Genomic DNA, 17,095 nt, shown 5'->3' on the forward strand with positions numbered 1-17,095 from the left:
ACAGAGAGAGAGAGACAGAGAGAGAGAGAGAGAGAGAGGGAGACAGATAGAGAGCGAGAGTGAGATAGAGAGCGAGAGTGAGAGAGAGAGAGAGAGAGAGAGAGAGGGAGACAGATAGAGAGCGAGAGTGAGAGAGAGAGAGAAAGAGAGAGAGAGAGAGGGAGACAGATAGAGAGCGAAAGTGAGATAGAGAGAGAGAGAGAGAGAGAGAGAGAGAGGGAGACAGAGAGAAGGGTGTGTGTGTGCGAGGGTCTGGAGGGCAGTGTTGTTAAGCGTGGCGTTAAATCCCAGGCCCTCCCTCCAGTGCTCTACGCTCCGCAGGGCTGAGCAGGTTTTAGTTCCAGCTCAGCTCCAACACACCAGATTACACTGCTCCCGTACCCTGGTGGAGGTTGGGCCCGCTCAGGGGCCCCGGGGCCCGCCAGGACCGGAGTCACACACCCCTGGTTTAAACACCCTCCAACAACAACGCCTTCAGAAACCCAAACACAAAGATGAGCAAAAGTAGGACACGGAGAAGGAGGTTGAGAGAGGGGGGATGAGGTGGGATAGGAGGAGGGGGGGGGGAGTGATGTGGAAATAAGTGAATGTGGTGGAGAGTAGTGAAGAGGGGAAGGAGGAGGGGGAAGAAGAGGAGGGGTGAGGAGGGAAGAGAGAAAACTGAACTGTCACATTCAAGTTCTTCTTCTAGCACGACGACTGCCAATGGCCGCTGGCCTGAGCTAGATGACTCTTCCTGCTACGACTGGTGAACTGATGATTCACTTGTTTAGTCAAATGTATCGATTGTTAAGTCGCTTTGGAATAAGGCGTCTGCTAAATGCCAAAAATGTTACGGTAAAATAAATGTTTCCATCTGCGAAATCTCCACTAGGGACAGGGGGGACATGTCCCCTCCACTTTGCACTTTTAATCCACTATTGTTTGGCCAGCTAGTAGCGACAGCTTCTATCATCCCTGGTTCTATGCTATGCCTTCGCGGGGATCAGACACGCCCACTTGAAAGAAATGCTCAGGATGAGAAAGGTGCTGACCCACTTGGAGAGTGCAGACTGCAGACCAATAAAAATTAAGCACCAAAAACAGTTGAATCTTACGGAGCCCCCCTGGGGTCACATGGTAGAAAAAAATATTTGATGTGTGAATCTGTTAGCTCGGTTTAGTAATTCGTTAGGGTTAGGGTTAGGGTTAGAATCCTTGCGATCTTTCTGGCTCGTAGGGCCTAACCCTAACCCTACCGAATTACTAAACCGAGGGAACGGATTACTAAACCGAGGGAACAGATTCACACATCAAAAAAGAAAATCTACCATGTGACCCCAGGGGGGCTCCGTAGAATCTTCTGTCTTTCTTTGGAGAGGGGATGAAAAGAAAGAAGGAGGATGTGGTTCATTATTGGTTGTAAAGCAGCAGGATGTTTCTATTATCCTTGGTCCTATGTAACTTGAAAACGTGTTGTCCACTGTAACCCTCATGAAAATCACGTTAGCAGCTTTGCTAGCTAGCCTATATTTCAAGTTGTCATCGATGAACCGGACAATTTATCTGGTGTGGTGACACGGAGAAGATGATTCCCCTGGGTGTAGTTAGTTAGTTTAGTTTAGTCCGTCGGGTTTAAGAAGCTTCTGGAAGCTGTCGATTGTGTGTGATCTGACTCGCTGTGTGTGATGGAAATGAAAACGTGAGTTGAAGTGTTTGGAAGATCACCTCTAAAACAGCGGGAGCCTGGCTGTCACCACAGAGATATTATTATTATTGTTGCAAATGAGTACAGAAAGCATGTGTTTGGTACAGTGTAGACAGTATACTTTGTGCACGTAATGTTTTGACGGGAGAGATGAAGGAGGAGAATAAAGAAATGTTCTGTATATTAAAAGTTTTAATTGAATTAGTCTTTTATCTTAAAGGGTAAACAATGACTCAGTATGAATACATAAAGGGAAGAAGATCTTGAAGGGTCATAAAACGATACACACACACGATACACACACGATACGCACACGATACACACGATATGCACACGATACACACACGATATGCACACGATACATACACGATACACACACGGTATGCACACGATACACACACGATACACACGATATATACACGATACACACACGATACGCACACGATACACACACGATATGCACACGATATGCACACGATACACACACACAATACACACACGATACATACACAATACACACACGATATGCACACGATACACACACGATACACACACGATACACACACGATACACACACGGTATGCACACGATACACACACGATACACACGATATGCACACGATACACACACGATACACACACGATACACACGATATGCACACGATACACACACGATACACACACGATACACACGATATGCACACGATACATACACGATACACACACGATACGCACACGATACACACACGATATGCACACGATATGCACACGATACACACACACAATACACACACGATACATACACAATACACACACGATATGCACACGATACACACACGATACACACACGATACACACACGATACACACACGGTATGCACACGATACACACACGATACACGCACAATATGCACACGATACACACACGATACACACACGATACACACACGAGACACACACGATACACACACGATACACACACGATACACACACGATATGCACACGATACACACACACAATACACACACGATACACACACGATACACACACGGTATGCACACGATACACACACGATACACGCACAATATGCACACGATACACACACGATACACACACGATACACACACGAGACACACACGATACACACACGATACACACACGATACACACACGATATGCACACGATACACACGATACACACACGATATGCACACGATACACACACACGATACACACACGATACACACACGATACGCACATGATACACACACAATACACACACGATACACACATGATACACATGATACACACACGATACACACACGATACCTTCTGGTTGACAGTGAGATGGCGGTGGAACGTGGTGGAGGGGGGGGAGGGGCTATGGCAAGCCGTTTTAACATTTATTAGCTACAATGGATATTCATTACTGATATCTGCAACATCATTTTGCCAAGTCAAAACTCAAATTCAAGATATCTTTAATTATATTTTGACTAATCAAAACTCACATTTTAGATATCTGTAATTATATTTTGACTAGTAAGATTCAAATGTATTTTGCCATTCAAGTGTATGGGGTTTGTCATTACATATATTGTAGATATCAGCTATTCACATTGCCGATATCTGCAACTGAATTATGACTAGTTGTAATTACAGTTTCAGATATCTACGGTTTCATTCTGACTAGTCAGAATTCCAGTTCAAGATATTTTTAATTCCCATTAATTCAAGATCTACATTGTCCTTAAAGATATCTTAAATTAAGTTGAAGATATCTTGAATGAAGTTGTAGATATCTCAAACTGGAATTAGGAATAATCGTAATTTAATTGTAGATATCTATTATAAAGTTATAGATATCTTGAAATTAATTATTATTACAGATATCTTAAATTAGAGTTTAGACTAGGCGAAATGACGTTTCAGATATGTCTGTTGTTGTCAGAAAACGCTGGAGCAGCTTCAATTACTGCGCTGTAGATTTCTAGTACAAGCATCTAGTGAACGAATCTCACGTTCACCACAAATCCCTTGATGATATATTCTCTCTATTTCATGGCATTTTCGCGCTATCCTATCCACCACAGCAACCGCCATTGCTTCTGCCAACACTCATCAAATGCTTTGCTGGTCCCGCCAATATCATGAGATACCTCGCATCATGAGCATCGTCATGCAATACAATTCGGACTAATCATAATGACGTTTGAGATATCTGCAACTATTATTTTGACTAGTATTGTATATTCTGGTATCTGTTGCTGCTAAAAAATTAGGAAGAGTTCTTGAGCAGATTTAAGACTATTTATTCAAAAAAGCAGTTTACACAGCATGGTCTTCTCTGGTCTGCAGCAGGTCATCTGGGTGGTCGCAGGAAGTAAAAAGAGACAGAGAGTGGTTTTCCAAAGGATTTTATCCCTTGTCTTATGCAAATCCCTTCATCCCTGAGCCAACCAAACCAGAGATATGGTCAAAGATTCTCTAGCCAATGATGGCCCCTTCTCCCGTCCCCTGCCCCAACATGGAGTGGTCAATGTGTCTGTGTCTCCAATCTGCCCCAAGGAACCTCGCGGCCCCTTCTGTGTAGTGGTCAGTGTGTGTGTGTCTCCAGGCTACCCCAAGGACCCTTTCGGCCCCTTCTGTGTTAACATCTGTTAATGATCAGTGTGTGTGTGTGTGTGTGTGTGGTTACAATCGGTCTCAACCCCCATTTGTTCAGGAGAGGTCAGACTTTTACAAGGCCTTTACATATAATCCATGGTATGTGTGTGTGTTTCACGTAACTTAAAATATACCACACTAGTCAAAACTGAATTACAGATATCTGCAATGTCATTTAAGGATGTGTGACGAGTTGAGTGTCGTTTTCGGTGACATCACTGCTGATATCTGTAATTCATTTTTGACTAGTCAAAACTGAATTACAGATATCTCTAACTGTCGTTTTGACTAGTCAGAATGACGTTATAGATATCTTGAATACAAATTTAGAGTAGTAAAAATCGAATTACGACTAGTCAAATTTAGCTAATAAATGTTAAAACGGCTTGCCATAGAGGGGCGGAGGGGAGAGGAGAGACGGGACGGGAGAGGTGAGGAGGGAGGTGAGGAGGGAGATGGGACGTGCGGGCGCGCGCCATGAATTATAAACCGACGGGAGACACTCCGCCACCGCCGCCTCGCAGCTTCTCAAGTCACGTCACACGACCGACCAAGAACCTCGGTCATGAATAATACACTGATGCCTCACCACACAGCCCCGCACGCGCACACACACACACACACACACACACACACACACACACACACACACACGTACGTAGCACACACACGTGTACGTACACACGTGTACACACACAAACAGAACACCACGTCATACATACTGACAGCTCGACTGATTATTACACAGACCTAGGAGCCGATTGCTGAGATGAATCATAAATGACGCTAAATGTGAACACAGAGAACTCAATGTAGCGCACACACACACACACTCACACACTCACACACACACACACACACACACACACACACACACACACACACACACACACACACAATATGGCGTACCTCATGTGCTAGCTACCCAATTAATAATACAAACTCAGCAGCAACTCTCTCTTTAACTTCCCACCCCCCAACCCATCCATCTGCCCACGCACACACACACCCCCGTATACCGCACACACACACACACACACACACACACACACACACACACACACACACACACACACACACACACACACACACACCCTACATACCGTACCTACCCCCAACGCACACCACCTTTTTTCATGTCGAATCTCATTTTTGTTGACGGGGGATCAGATTAAGAAAATATGAACATGAGGACCGAGTGTCTATACAGCGGGAGGGAGTGGAGGAAGAGGAGAAGGAGGCTGAAGAAGAGGAGGAGAAGAAGAAGGGTGATGAGGCCACGGATGCGCGCCATCAATTATTCACACCGCTCGCCAGACTGAGTTACATTAAACAGCCGTGACACAGTCAGTGTGGCCGACAGCAGGGAGGCAGACGCTGCAGCGCTACGACGCTAAGACCCGGCGCTAACCGCTAACCGCCAACCGAGAGCTAGCAAAGTGGAGGAGAGTCCCACGTCTCCTGAATAAGACAGCGCTGACAAAGAACTAGCGTAGCGCAGTCCCGAGACTCTAGGATAACACAATGCCACGTCCCCAAGGCTAGCATATGGACTAGACTAGAGAACATAGCAGGGGGAAAGACGCAAGCCTACGCAAACTATAACATTTCACTGGCACAAATTCCCAAAAGCGCCACACAAACAAGCAGAATACATTTCCCAAAGCTCATATGAGGCTGAAGGATACAGCTGCGAGTCCCAAGGCTTACAGGAACTATAGCATTTTAACAGGCATCACGTCCCAAAGCTAAAAAAAAACGACTACTAAAGTATTTAAAAGGCACAGGATCCCCAAAGCAAGCAAAGAATTGCATTTAGCTAACAAGTACTGGACAAAGTCTCCAAGCCAGCAAACAGACTAGCGAAAAAAAGTCTAGTCACAAACAAACATAACATGGACAATGTCCCAAAGCTAACACTGACGACAACTTAACCGAAACAATGGCCCAGACTAACACAGCGCAAAGGCCCATAACATGATGTCATTTTCACAAACCTACATAGATACAAAGGCCCAGCTTGGCAGGGCAGGTCCTGTAGCCATGCCGACTGTAGTGCAGCACATTTCATGCGCTGCTTGAAAAATCCAAGCATTCTGACTTGAAATTGTTAAACAAATTAAAATGTCAAAATGTATTCTTTCAAAGAGGGAACCTCAGGGATCATCTCTGTTTACCAGTTTGCATGTCAGAAGTGTTTCACCTTTCCTAGTTTGGAGGAGTGAAATGAATGCAGCGTAATATCAAACATTTGGGTAGGTGTGTAGCCAAGCCTAGCAACTGTAACAGTAGTCGGTGTGTAACCTCCTAAGCGAAAAGAAAGCACGCTGTAACAACCCTGTATAAGGCCCGTTAGCAGCTCTGACAAGGGAGTTCACTTTCTTGGCGTTGTTGCTAAGCAGAATGTAGCGAGTTCCATACCCGCTTAGGGCGAGCTGCTTTACCCCGCCATTTGCTGCACTGGTGTCAGAAGTGGGATGGTGTCCGTGAGGGCCATCGGAGAGGCGTGTCCACGTGAGGGACTCTGTAGAGTTAAGCATGAGAGCAGGGGCGGGGCTAGAGGGGCGGGGCTAGAGCAGGGGCTACTTGGGCTCAAGCCCCAGATGTTTTCTGAAAAGCCCTGAATGTTTTACTTATATATTACTTACATATTATAGTAGTGTCTAAGTACTATTTTAAGAGTAATAAGTATACTTAAGTGTGTTAAAACTACCCAACTTGTTTCACACTTCAGTATACTGTACTTATATTGTCAAATGGTGTTAAGTGTAATACACGTGTGTTAATAATGTCATTGTCATTGCATGTACAGTAAAAAGTACACTTCAATTAGATTAGAAATGCATGCATACTTATGCTTTTTTAAATATTTCATATTAAGAAGTCCCAGTGTCGATGGAAGGGGACATGGCATGTTGCCAGGCAACTCAGTAACTCTTTCAGCAGTGGGCCCGGGGGTTCAGACCCTATCTTGGCCTTCATTATTTTAGGGTATTAGCAACTGAATACACATAATTGAGGGATAGCAGTTAGCTAATTATAGAAATGGAAGGGTAGCACAGTTAATATATACTCTAATTTCAAAATGAGAACTGAATCCAATAAATAACCAAACTGTAAGTTATTGTTAACCAAACCAGACAGGAATACTGGGTCATATGTAAATGACATGAAATATACTCAAATATATGAACATTATATTTTAATCATACAATGCCGTCCAAATGTATTGGAAAGAGGAAGCATGTTGTGTTCTTTTAGCTGTTTAAATCAAACAATGACTATATGGCTGGTAGAGTAGAGATTCTCGGTTTTAATTTGTTTGTTTGTTTTAGAAATGATAACCCTTGTTATACATAGGCCCGTGGGCACCACAAATATTGGAAAATTGTCTTGACATGTGTTTCTGGTCGGTCGCTGTCTGTCCCCTCACATCATTTGTGCAGGCATAAGAGAGCTGTCAGTGTCTAGTATTGATTCCAGGCTTTGCATTTGCCTTTTGCTATTGGTGTCTATCACCATGATGACCAAAGAGACAATCAATGAAAGCCAAGGAAGCCATTATGAGGCTGAAATATCCGGAAAAATCAATCAGAAACAAGCAGCTTAACTACAGGGGCCTTGAGGCTTCACCACAAGGTGCATGTTCAGGTTACATTTGGCATGTCTTTTTTTGCCATGTTAATCTTCAGATTGAAATCCAATTGAACATGCATTTCATTTCCTGATGAAGAGATTTTAGGCAAAAAAAAAACTCAAAACAAACATCAACTAAGCAACAGCGATCAGGCTCCTAAACCAGCCCACTGTAGACTGTTGACTATCATCCCCAAGCACACCCCATGTATACGGCCTACCTAAACCTTAACACACCCCATGTATACGGCCTACCTAAACCTTAACACACCCCATGTATACGGCCTACCTAAACCTTAACACACCCCATGTATACACACTACCTAAACCTTAACACACCCCATGTATACGGCCTACTTAAACCTTAACACACCCCATGTATACGGCCTACCTAAACCTTAACACACCCCATGTATACGGCCTACCTAAACCTTAACACACCCCATGTATACAGACTACCTAACCTTAACACACCCCATGTATACGGCCTACCTAAACCTTAACACACCCCATGTATACGGCCTACTTAAACCTTAACACACCCCATGTATACGGCCTACCTAAACCTTAACACACCCCATGTATACGGCCTACCTAAACCTTAACACACCCCATGTATACGGCCTACTTAAACCTTAACACACCCCATGTATACGGCCTACCTAAACCTTAACACACCCCATGTATAACGGCCTACCTAAACCTTAACACACCCCATGTATACGGCCTACTTAAACCTTAACACACCCCATGTATACAGACTACCTAACCTTAACACACCCCATGTATACGGCCTACCTAAACCTTAACACACCCCATGTATACAGCCTACCTAAACCTTAACACACCCCATGTATACACACTACCTAACCTTAACACACCCCATGTATACGGCCTACCTAAACCTTAACACACCCCATGTATACAGCCTACCTAAACCTTAACACACCCCATGTATACACACTACCTAACCTTAACACACCCCATGTATACACACTACCTAAACCTTAACACACCCCATGTATACACACTACCTAAACCTTAACACACCCCATGTATACGGCCTACTTAAACCTTAACACACCCCATGTATACACACTACCTAAACCTTAACACACCCCATGTATACACACTACCTAAACCTTAACACACCCCATGTATACAGCCTACCTAAACCTTAACACACCCCATGTATACGGCCTACCTAAACCTTAACACACCCCATGTATACGGCCTACCTAAACCTTAACACACCGCATGTATACGGCCTACCTAAACCTTAACACACCCCATGTATACGGCCTACCTAAACCTTAAGCTCACTTTATTCAATACTACCTGTCACACCCACTGCCAACCGAGTGCAATATTCATTATTATTTTAGTACTTTTTATTTATTCTATTATTTGTACTGCTAACTGTATCCTGTCTTATTTGTCACGTATGTCTTTTAGTATTGTCACTGTTTATTTTGACTTATCAGGAACTGAAGAATTGTACTGTCTTGTGTAATGTGACGTAACAATAAAACGTTCAACGTTAACTGAAGATGGCTGCAGGACTGGCTTGGCAAGTCAATCCAACTTTAGTGTACTTTAAGTTAGTAGTATAGAAAAACATGAGTATATTTATCTATCTTCAAAACACTTTTCTTTCCACTTGAGTTGGCTTAACGTTGTACGTGGTTGTAGCCTAGCCTACCTTAACCTTTCTTTTCTTCTTTTTAAATTCTTCATATCTTATCATGATGTGTTCTGAGCAAGCTATGTATCCTTGTGTCTTTTTTCAGTTTTTTTGTGCTATCCTACCGTTCTGCCCCATGGATATGATTCTGTGGTTTCTCTTGTCTTATTTACATATATTAATTGTTTCTCTGGTCTTATTTACATGTGTTAAGTGTTCTTTGTTGTACAATGAACTTTAGCTGTTGATGGGAGTGGAAGCCTTCTGGGCTTCGTTCCCTCCTTGCACAGTTTTTTTTGTAATCATGTGCTAAATAAATAAACTAAACCAAACTGAATCTAACATTGTGTCAGGTGGTAGTTGTGTAGTTTAATCTAGCATTGTGTCAGGTGGTAGTTGTGTAGTTTAACCTAGCATTGTGTCAGGTGGTAGTTGTGTAGTTTAACCTAGCATTGTGTCAGGTGGTAGTTGTGTAGTTTAACCTAGCATTGTGTCTGGTGGTAGTTGTGTAGTTTAACCTAACATTGTGTCAGGTGGTAGTTGTGTAGTTTAACCTAGCATTGTGTCTGGTGGTAGTTGTGTAGTTTAACCTAACATTGTGTCAGGTGGTAGTTGTGTAGTTTAACCTAACATTGTGTCAGGTGGTAGTTGTGTAGTTTAACCTAACATTGTGTCAGGTGGTAGTTGGGTAGTTTAACCTAACATTGTGTCAGGTGGTAGTTGTGTAGTTTAACCTAGCATTGTGTCTGGTGGTAGTTGTGTAGTTTAATCTAACATTGTGTCAGGTGGTAGTTGTGTAGTTTAACCTAGCATTGTGTCTGGTGGTAGTTGTGTAGCGTATCCTAGCATTGTGTCAGGTGGTAGTTGTGTAGCGTATCCTAACATTGTGTCAGGCGGTAGTTGTGTAGTTTAACCTAACATTGTGTCAGGCGGTAGTTGTGTAGCGTAACCTAACATTGTGTCAGGCGGTAGTTGTGTAGTTTAACCTAGCATTGTGTCAGGTGGTAGTTGTGTAGCGTAACCTAACATTGTGTCAGGTGGTAGTTGTGTAGTTTAACCTAGCATTGTGTCAGGTGGTAGTTGTGTAGTTTAACCTAGCATTGTGTCAGGCGGTAGTTGTGTAGTTTAACCTAGCATTGTGTCTGGTGGTAGTTGTGTAGTTTAACCTAACATTGTGTCTGGCGGTAGTTGTGTACCGTAACCTAACATTGTGTCAGGTGGTAGTTGTGTAGCGTAACCTAACATTGTGTCAGGCAGTAGTTGTGTAGTTTAACCTAACATTGTGTCTGGCGGTAGTTGTGTAGTTTAACCTAACAGGTCAGGTGGTAGTTGTGTAGTTTAATCTAACATTGTGTCAGGTGGTAGTTGTGTAGCGTAACCTAGCATTGTGTCTGGCGGTAGTTGTGTAGTTTAACCTAACATTGTGTCAGGTGGTAGTTGTGTAGTTTAATCTAACATTGTGTCAGGTGGTAGTTGTGTAGCGTAACCTAGCATTGTGTCTGGCGGTAGTTGTGTAGTTTAACCTAACATGGTGTCAGGTGGTAGTTGTGTAGTTTAACCTAACATTGTGTCAGGTGGTAGTTGTGTAGCGTAACCTAGCATTGTGTCTGGCGGTAGTTGTGTAGTTTAACCTAACATTGTGTCAGGTGGTAGTTGTGTAGCGTAACCTAACATTGTGTCAGGTGGTAGTTGTGTAGTTTAATCTAACATTGTGTCAGGTGGTAGTTGTGTAGCGTATCCTAGCATTGTGTCAGGCGGTAGTTGTGTAGTTTAACCTAGCATTGTGTCAGGTGGTAGTTGTGTAGTTTAATCTAACATTGTGTCAGGTGGTAGTTGTGTAGTTTAACCTAACATTGTGTCAGGTGGTAGTTGTGTAGCGTAACCTAGCATTGTGTCAGGTGGTAGTTGTGTAGTTTAACCTAGCATTGTGTCAGGTGGTAGTTGTGTAGTTTAACCTAACATTGTGTCAGGCGGTAGTTGTGTAGCGTAACCTAGCATTGTGTCAGGTGGTAGTTGTGTAGTTTAACCTTGCATTGTGTCAGGTGGTAGTTGTGTAGTTTAACCTAACATTGTGTCAGGTGGTAGTTGTGTAGCGTATCCTAGCATTGTGTCAGGTGGTAGTTGTGTAGTTTAACCTAACATTGTGTCAGGCGGTAGTTGTGTAGCGTAACCTAGCATTGTGTCAGGTGGTAGTTGTGTAGTTTAACCTAGCATTGTGTCAGGTGGTAGTTGTGTAGTTTAACCTAACATTGTGTCAGGTGGTAGTTGTGTAGTTTAACCTAGCATTGTGTCAGGTGGTAGTTGTGTAGCGTAACCTAGCATTGTGTCAGGTGGTAGTTGTGTAGCGTAACCTAGCATTGTGTCAGGTGGTAGTTGTGTAGCGTAACCTAGCATTGTGTCAGGTGGTAGTTGTGTAGTTTAACCTAGCATTGTGTCAGATGGTAGTTGGGTAGCATATCCTAGCATTGTGTCAGGTGGTAGTTGTGTAGCGTATCCTAGCATTGTGTCAGGTGGTAGTTGTGTAGTTTAACCTAACATTGTGTCAGGTGGTAGTTGTGTAGCGTATCCTAGCATTGTGTCAGGTGGTAGTTGTGTAGTTTAACCTAACATTGTGTCAGGCGGTAGTTGTGTAGCGTAACCTAGCATTGTGTCAGGTGGTAGTTGTGTAGTTTAACCTAGCATTGTGTCAGGTGGTAGTTGTGTAGTTTAACCTAACATTGTGTCAGGTGGTAGTTGTGTAGTTTAACCTAGCATTGTGTCTGGTGGTAGTTGTGTAGTTTAACCTAGCATTGTGTCAGGTGGTAGTTGTGTAGCGTAACCTAGCATTGTGTCAGGTGGTAGTTGTGTAGCGTAACCTAGCATTGTGTCAGGTGGTAGTTTTGTAGCGTAACCTAGCATTGTGTCAGGTGGTAGTTGTGTAGTTTAACCTAGCATTGTGTCAGGTGGTAGTTGTGTAGTTTAACCTAACATTGTGTCAGGTGGTAGTTGGGTATCTTAACCTAACATTGTGTCAGGTGGTAGTTGTGTAGTTTAACCTAGCATTGTGTCAGGTGGTAGTTGTGTAGTTTAACCTAACATTGTGTCAGGTGGTAGTTGTGTAGTTTAACCTAACATTGTGTCTGGTGGTAGTTGTGTAGTTTAACCTAACATTGTGTCTGGTGGTAGTTGTGTAGTTTAACCTAACATTGTGTCAGGTGGTAGTTGTGTAGTTTAACCTAGCATTGTGTCAGGTGGTAGTTGTGTAGCGTAACCTAACATTGTGTCAGGTGGTAGTTGTGTAGCGTAACCTAGCATTGTGTCAGGTGGTAGTTGTGTAGTTTAACCTAACATTGTGTCAGGTGGTAGTTGTGTAGCGTAACCTAGCATTGTGTCAGGGGGTAGTTGTGTAGTTTAACCTAACATTGTGTCAGGTGGTAGTTGTGTAGCGTATCCTAGCATTGTGTCAGGTGGTAGTTGTGTAGTTTAACCTAACATTGTGTCTATTAAGAATCCTCATGTCTGGTGTCAAAACCAGTGACCGCTGCGAAAGGGCAGCTGACAACCTGGGAAAGACCTGGTGACGGCCTGAAGAGACAGCTGACAGGAGGGAACAGACCCCAACGGGGCTGGCATGGGTTCGCTACCCGTGTTGGCAGGAGCCTTTCACTACACAGTGACTTGGTTCCACCCAACTATGGCTTCGAAAAATTCAAAAGGAAAAACACCCCTAGAGTCTGCGAGAGCGGGGGCGGAAGATGACTCATCGGCGGATCACACGGTAACAGACCCTGGAACGGAAATGACAACGAATCAAATGATCAGCACGGTAGTTGACGGAGTAACAACACTGGCAGGACACAAGCTACAAAGCTGCATCTGTGGCTGGAAAAAGATAACATCAGAGAAGGGTCTCAAGATCCACCAGGGCAGGAAAAAGTGCCTAAGAGAGCTTAGCGAGGTGCCTCGCATTGACCACTACTTCCTCAGAGGTAGGGCAAATCAGTCGAGTGAAGCCCAGTGGCAGGATATTCACCACAGTCCACAGGGTATCAGAACCCCAGACGAAGCTCAACCAAGCACAGATCCATCAACGGACATGAGTCCAGAGCCTATCCAGCCACAGACAGCAGTAGAGAGGAAGATGAATGGACGAAAGCCTCAAATCTTGTGGCCTAAAGCCTGCCAGAAAAAGGAGTGGGAAAACACCGACACAGACCTTGTCCATCTTCTAGAAGGTCTGAAAGGGGGCGTGGAAAGAAAACTGGACAAGATTGGAGAGATCATTTACAGCTATGGAGCAGAGAGATTTGGGGTGAAAAGTAAGAACCATGGGACACAGAAGGAACCATCAGCCCATCTCAAGTCCAGGAGACAACAAGAGATTGAAAGACTTGTGAAAGAAAGAAGGTGCCTGAGAAAACAGTGGAAGAAGGCCACAGAAGTGGAAAGGAAAGAACTTGAGGCACTACAGGCCGACATCAAGCAGCGTCGTGTAACACTGCGAAGAGCAGAATGCTTGAGAAAGCAACACAAGAAAAAAGTGCGAACGAGGACTGCCTTCTACAGAGATCCCTACAAGTTTGTCAAAGACCTCTTTGTCAAGGAGAAAACGGGGACCCTCAAAGTACCCATAAGGGAACTAGAGGAGCACCTGAGGAAGACCTACTCTGACAACCAGAGGCATGTGCCAGCCAGCATTCTGGATGACATGCCACCAATCCAACTACCTGAGCACCAGATGGAAACAAGGCCCCCTACATGGAGCGAAGTTGAGAGCACAGTAAAACGGGCAAGAACAGCCTCAGCCCCTGGGCCCAACGGCGTTCCATACAGGCTATATAAGAACAGTCCAGGCGTCTTGAAGTACCTCTGGAAGCTAATGAAAGTGGCATGGGAAAAGGGAATCATACCAAAGGCATGGCGAAGGGCAGGAGGGATCCTGATTCCCAAAGAGAAGAATTCCTCAACCATCGACCAGTTCCGCCAGATCAGTCTACTGAATGTGGAAGGAAAGATTTTCTTCAGTGTTGTGGCCCAGAGGCTCTCAATATTCTTGCAGAAGAACAACTTTGTCGACACCTCAGTGCAGAAGGCAGGGATAAGTGGATTCTCAAGATGCCTGGAACACACAAATGTCATCTGGCACCAGATACAAACGGCCAAGAAGGAGAAGAAAGACCTGCATGTGGTTTTCTTAGATCTTGCCAATGCCTTCGGGTCAGTGCCTCATGAGATTTTGTGGACAGCGTTCAACTTCTTCCAAGTCCCAGAGGGCATCACAAGGCTGGTCAAAGCCTACTTCCAGGACCTCCAGTTCTGTGTAACAGCACAAGCCACTACAACTGCTTGGCAGCACCTCGAGATAGGCATAATGGCGGGCTGCACCATCTCTCCACTGGCGTTTACCATGGCAATGGAGCTCATTATTCGAGCATCCCGATGGGTTGTTGGAGGGGAACGGTTGAAGAGCGGGCTGCGTCTTCCACCAATCAGGGCGTACATGGATGACATGACGACAATAACAACAACAAACGCATGCACCAAACGCCTGCTGGATAAACTCCAGGGTAACATCAAATGGGCACGAATGGAGATTAAACCCAGTAAGTCCCGCAGTATCTCCATTGTCAAAGGCAAGCTCGCCAATGAGAGGTTCCACGTCAACAACGAGCCAATACCAACAGTTCTGGAGAAGCCCATCAAAAGCCTTGGCCGCTGGTATAGCGCAGAACTCAAAGACTCGAAGCAGGTGGAACAACTCAAGCAGGATACAATCAGTGGCCTCAAGCAGATCAACAACACTGCTCTCCCTGGGAAGCTGAAGCTGTGGTGCTTTCAGTTTGGACTGCTGCCCCGTCTCATGTGGCCAATTTCCATCTACGAGGTCACACTATCCCATGCCAACCGGCTGGAGAGACTGGTGAATGCACAAGTGAGGAAGTGGCTTGGACTGCCGAGAGGCCTTAGCAGCATAGGCCTGTATGGCAACGGAGCCCTCTCCCTACCAATCTCAAGCCTGGTGGAGGAGTACAAATGTGCCAAATCAAGGCTGGAAATGACTCTCACAGAATCCCGGGATCCATTCGTCAGAGGTGCTGCTCCAATCCTAGCAACGGGGAGGAAATGGAAGCCATCTGCAGCAGTTGCGGTGGCAAAGACCGCCCTCAGACACCGGGATATAGTGGGGCATGTCCAACATGGCAGAGGGGGCCTTGGCTTGGAAACAACAACACCCACATGGCAAAAGGCTACTCCAACCGAACGGCGGAAGATGGTGGTTGAGGAGGTGCGCCACCAGGAGGAAGCAGCCAGGTGCGCCAAGGCAGTCTCCCAAGCCCAGCAAGGCCGCTGGATGAAGTGGGAGAGCGTGGAGAGGAGGAAAATCACGTGGAACGAGCTGTGGAGCATGGAGTCTAATAGGCTAAGTTTCATCATCAGAGCCACATATGATGTCCTGCCCTCTCCTACCAACCTACATCTCTGGTATGGAGAGGACCCAGCCTGTCTCCAGTGTGCAGCCCCAGCAACCCTCAAACACATCTTGGTGGGTTGCAAGACCAGTCTAACTCAAGGAAGATACACCTGGCGCCACAACCAAGTGCTAAAGTGCTTGGCTGCCGAACTTGAGCACAAGAGGGTAACCACCAACGCCATGCCTCTAAATGCCCAGACTACCTTTCCACGGAAAACAACCTTCATCCGGGAAGGGGAGAAACAGAGGACCAAGCCATCACCTCCAGACTCAGGCCCCCTGAACGCAGCCCGGGATTGGGAAATGCGGGTAGACCTCAGCCAGAGGCTCACCTTCCCACCCGAAATTGCAGCGACCAACCTGCGCCCAGACCTAGTCCTCTGGTCCAAGTCCTGCCGGCGTGTCTTCATCGTAGAACTGACGGTCCCATGGGAGGAGGCCATCGATGAGGCATTCGAACGGAAGAGGCTGCGGTATGCCAACTTAGCAGTCGAAGCAGAGGGGCGGGGCTGGAACGTGAAGGTGTGGCCAGTGGAGGTGGGCTGCAGAGGCTTTGTAGCCAGCTCCACCACAAGGCTCCTGAGGGCAGTAGGGATCAGAGGACAGGCCCAACGGAAGGCAATCAGAGAACTGTCCACTGCAGCAGAACGGAGCAGTCACTGGCTGTGGCTGAAACGTAGGGACCCAACATGGGCTCCCAAATGACCACGTGGTGCCACCGTGCGACACACACCCAGGCCTGATCAGCCTGTGGTGGGCCAACCTCGGCAGAGGGTGTCTTGTGATAACTGGCCGAAACACCCAATGAGGTCGGGGACCACAACTGAAGATGTGTCGTAGTGGTGGCACCACGTGATCATTGCCAAATTCCACTCCACCCAAGAGGACATCTCCAACTCCACTCAATTGTTGTGCTGAATATTTAGGGATTTTAACAACCAGTCCTATTAAGAATCCTGTCAGGTGGTAGTTG

At 45.4% G+C, this 17,095-nt stretch overlaps 1 protein-coding gene across 1 annotated transcript in view; it reads right to left on the bottom strand.

Annotated features, from left to right (window-relative positions):
• The window catches only part of LOC308150114 (glutamate receptor ionotropic, NMDA 2A-like), a gene marked incomplete at both ends in the record, with an annotated part of 113,609 nt that overhangs the window by 76,609 nt on the left and 19,905 nt on the right, over positions 1 to 17,095 (bottom strand). The window lies entirely within an intron of this gene.

Source organism: Nansenia antarctica, assembly GCF_963989245.1.
Source record: "Nansenia antarctica genome assembly, chromosome: 2".
Classification (NCBI taxonomy): domain Eukaryota; kingdom Metazoa; phylum Chordata; class Actinopteri; order Argentiniformes; family Microstomatidae; genus Nansenia; species Nansenia antarctica.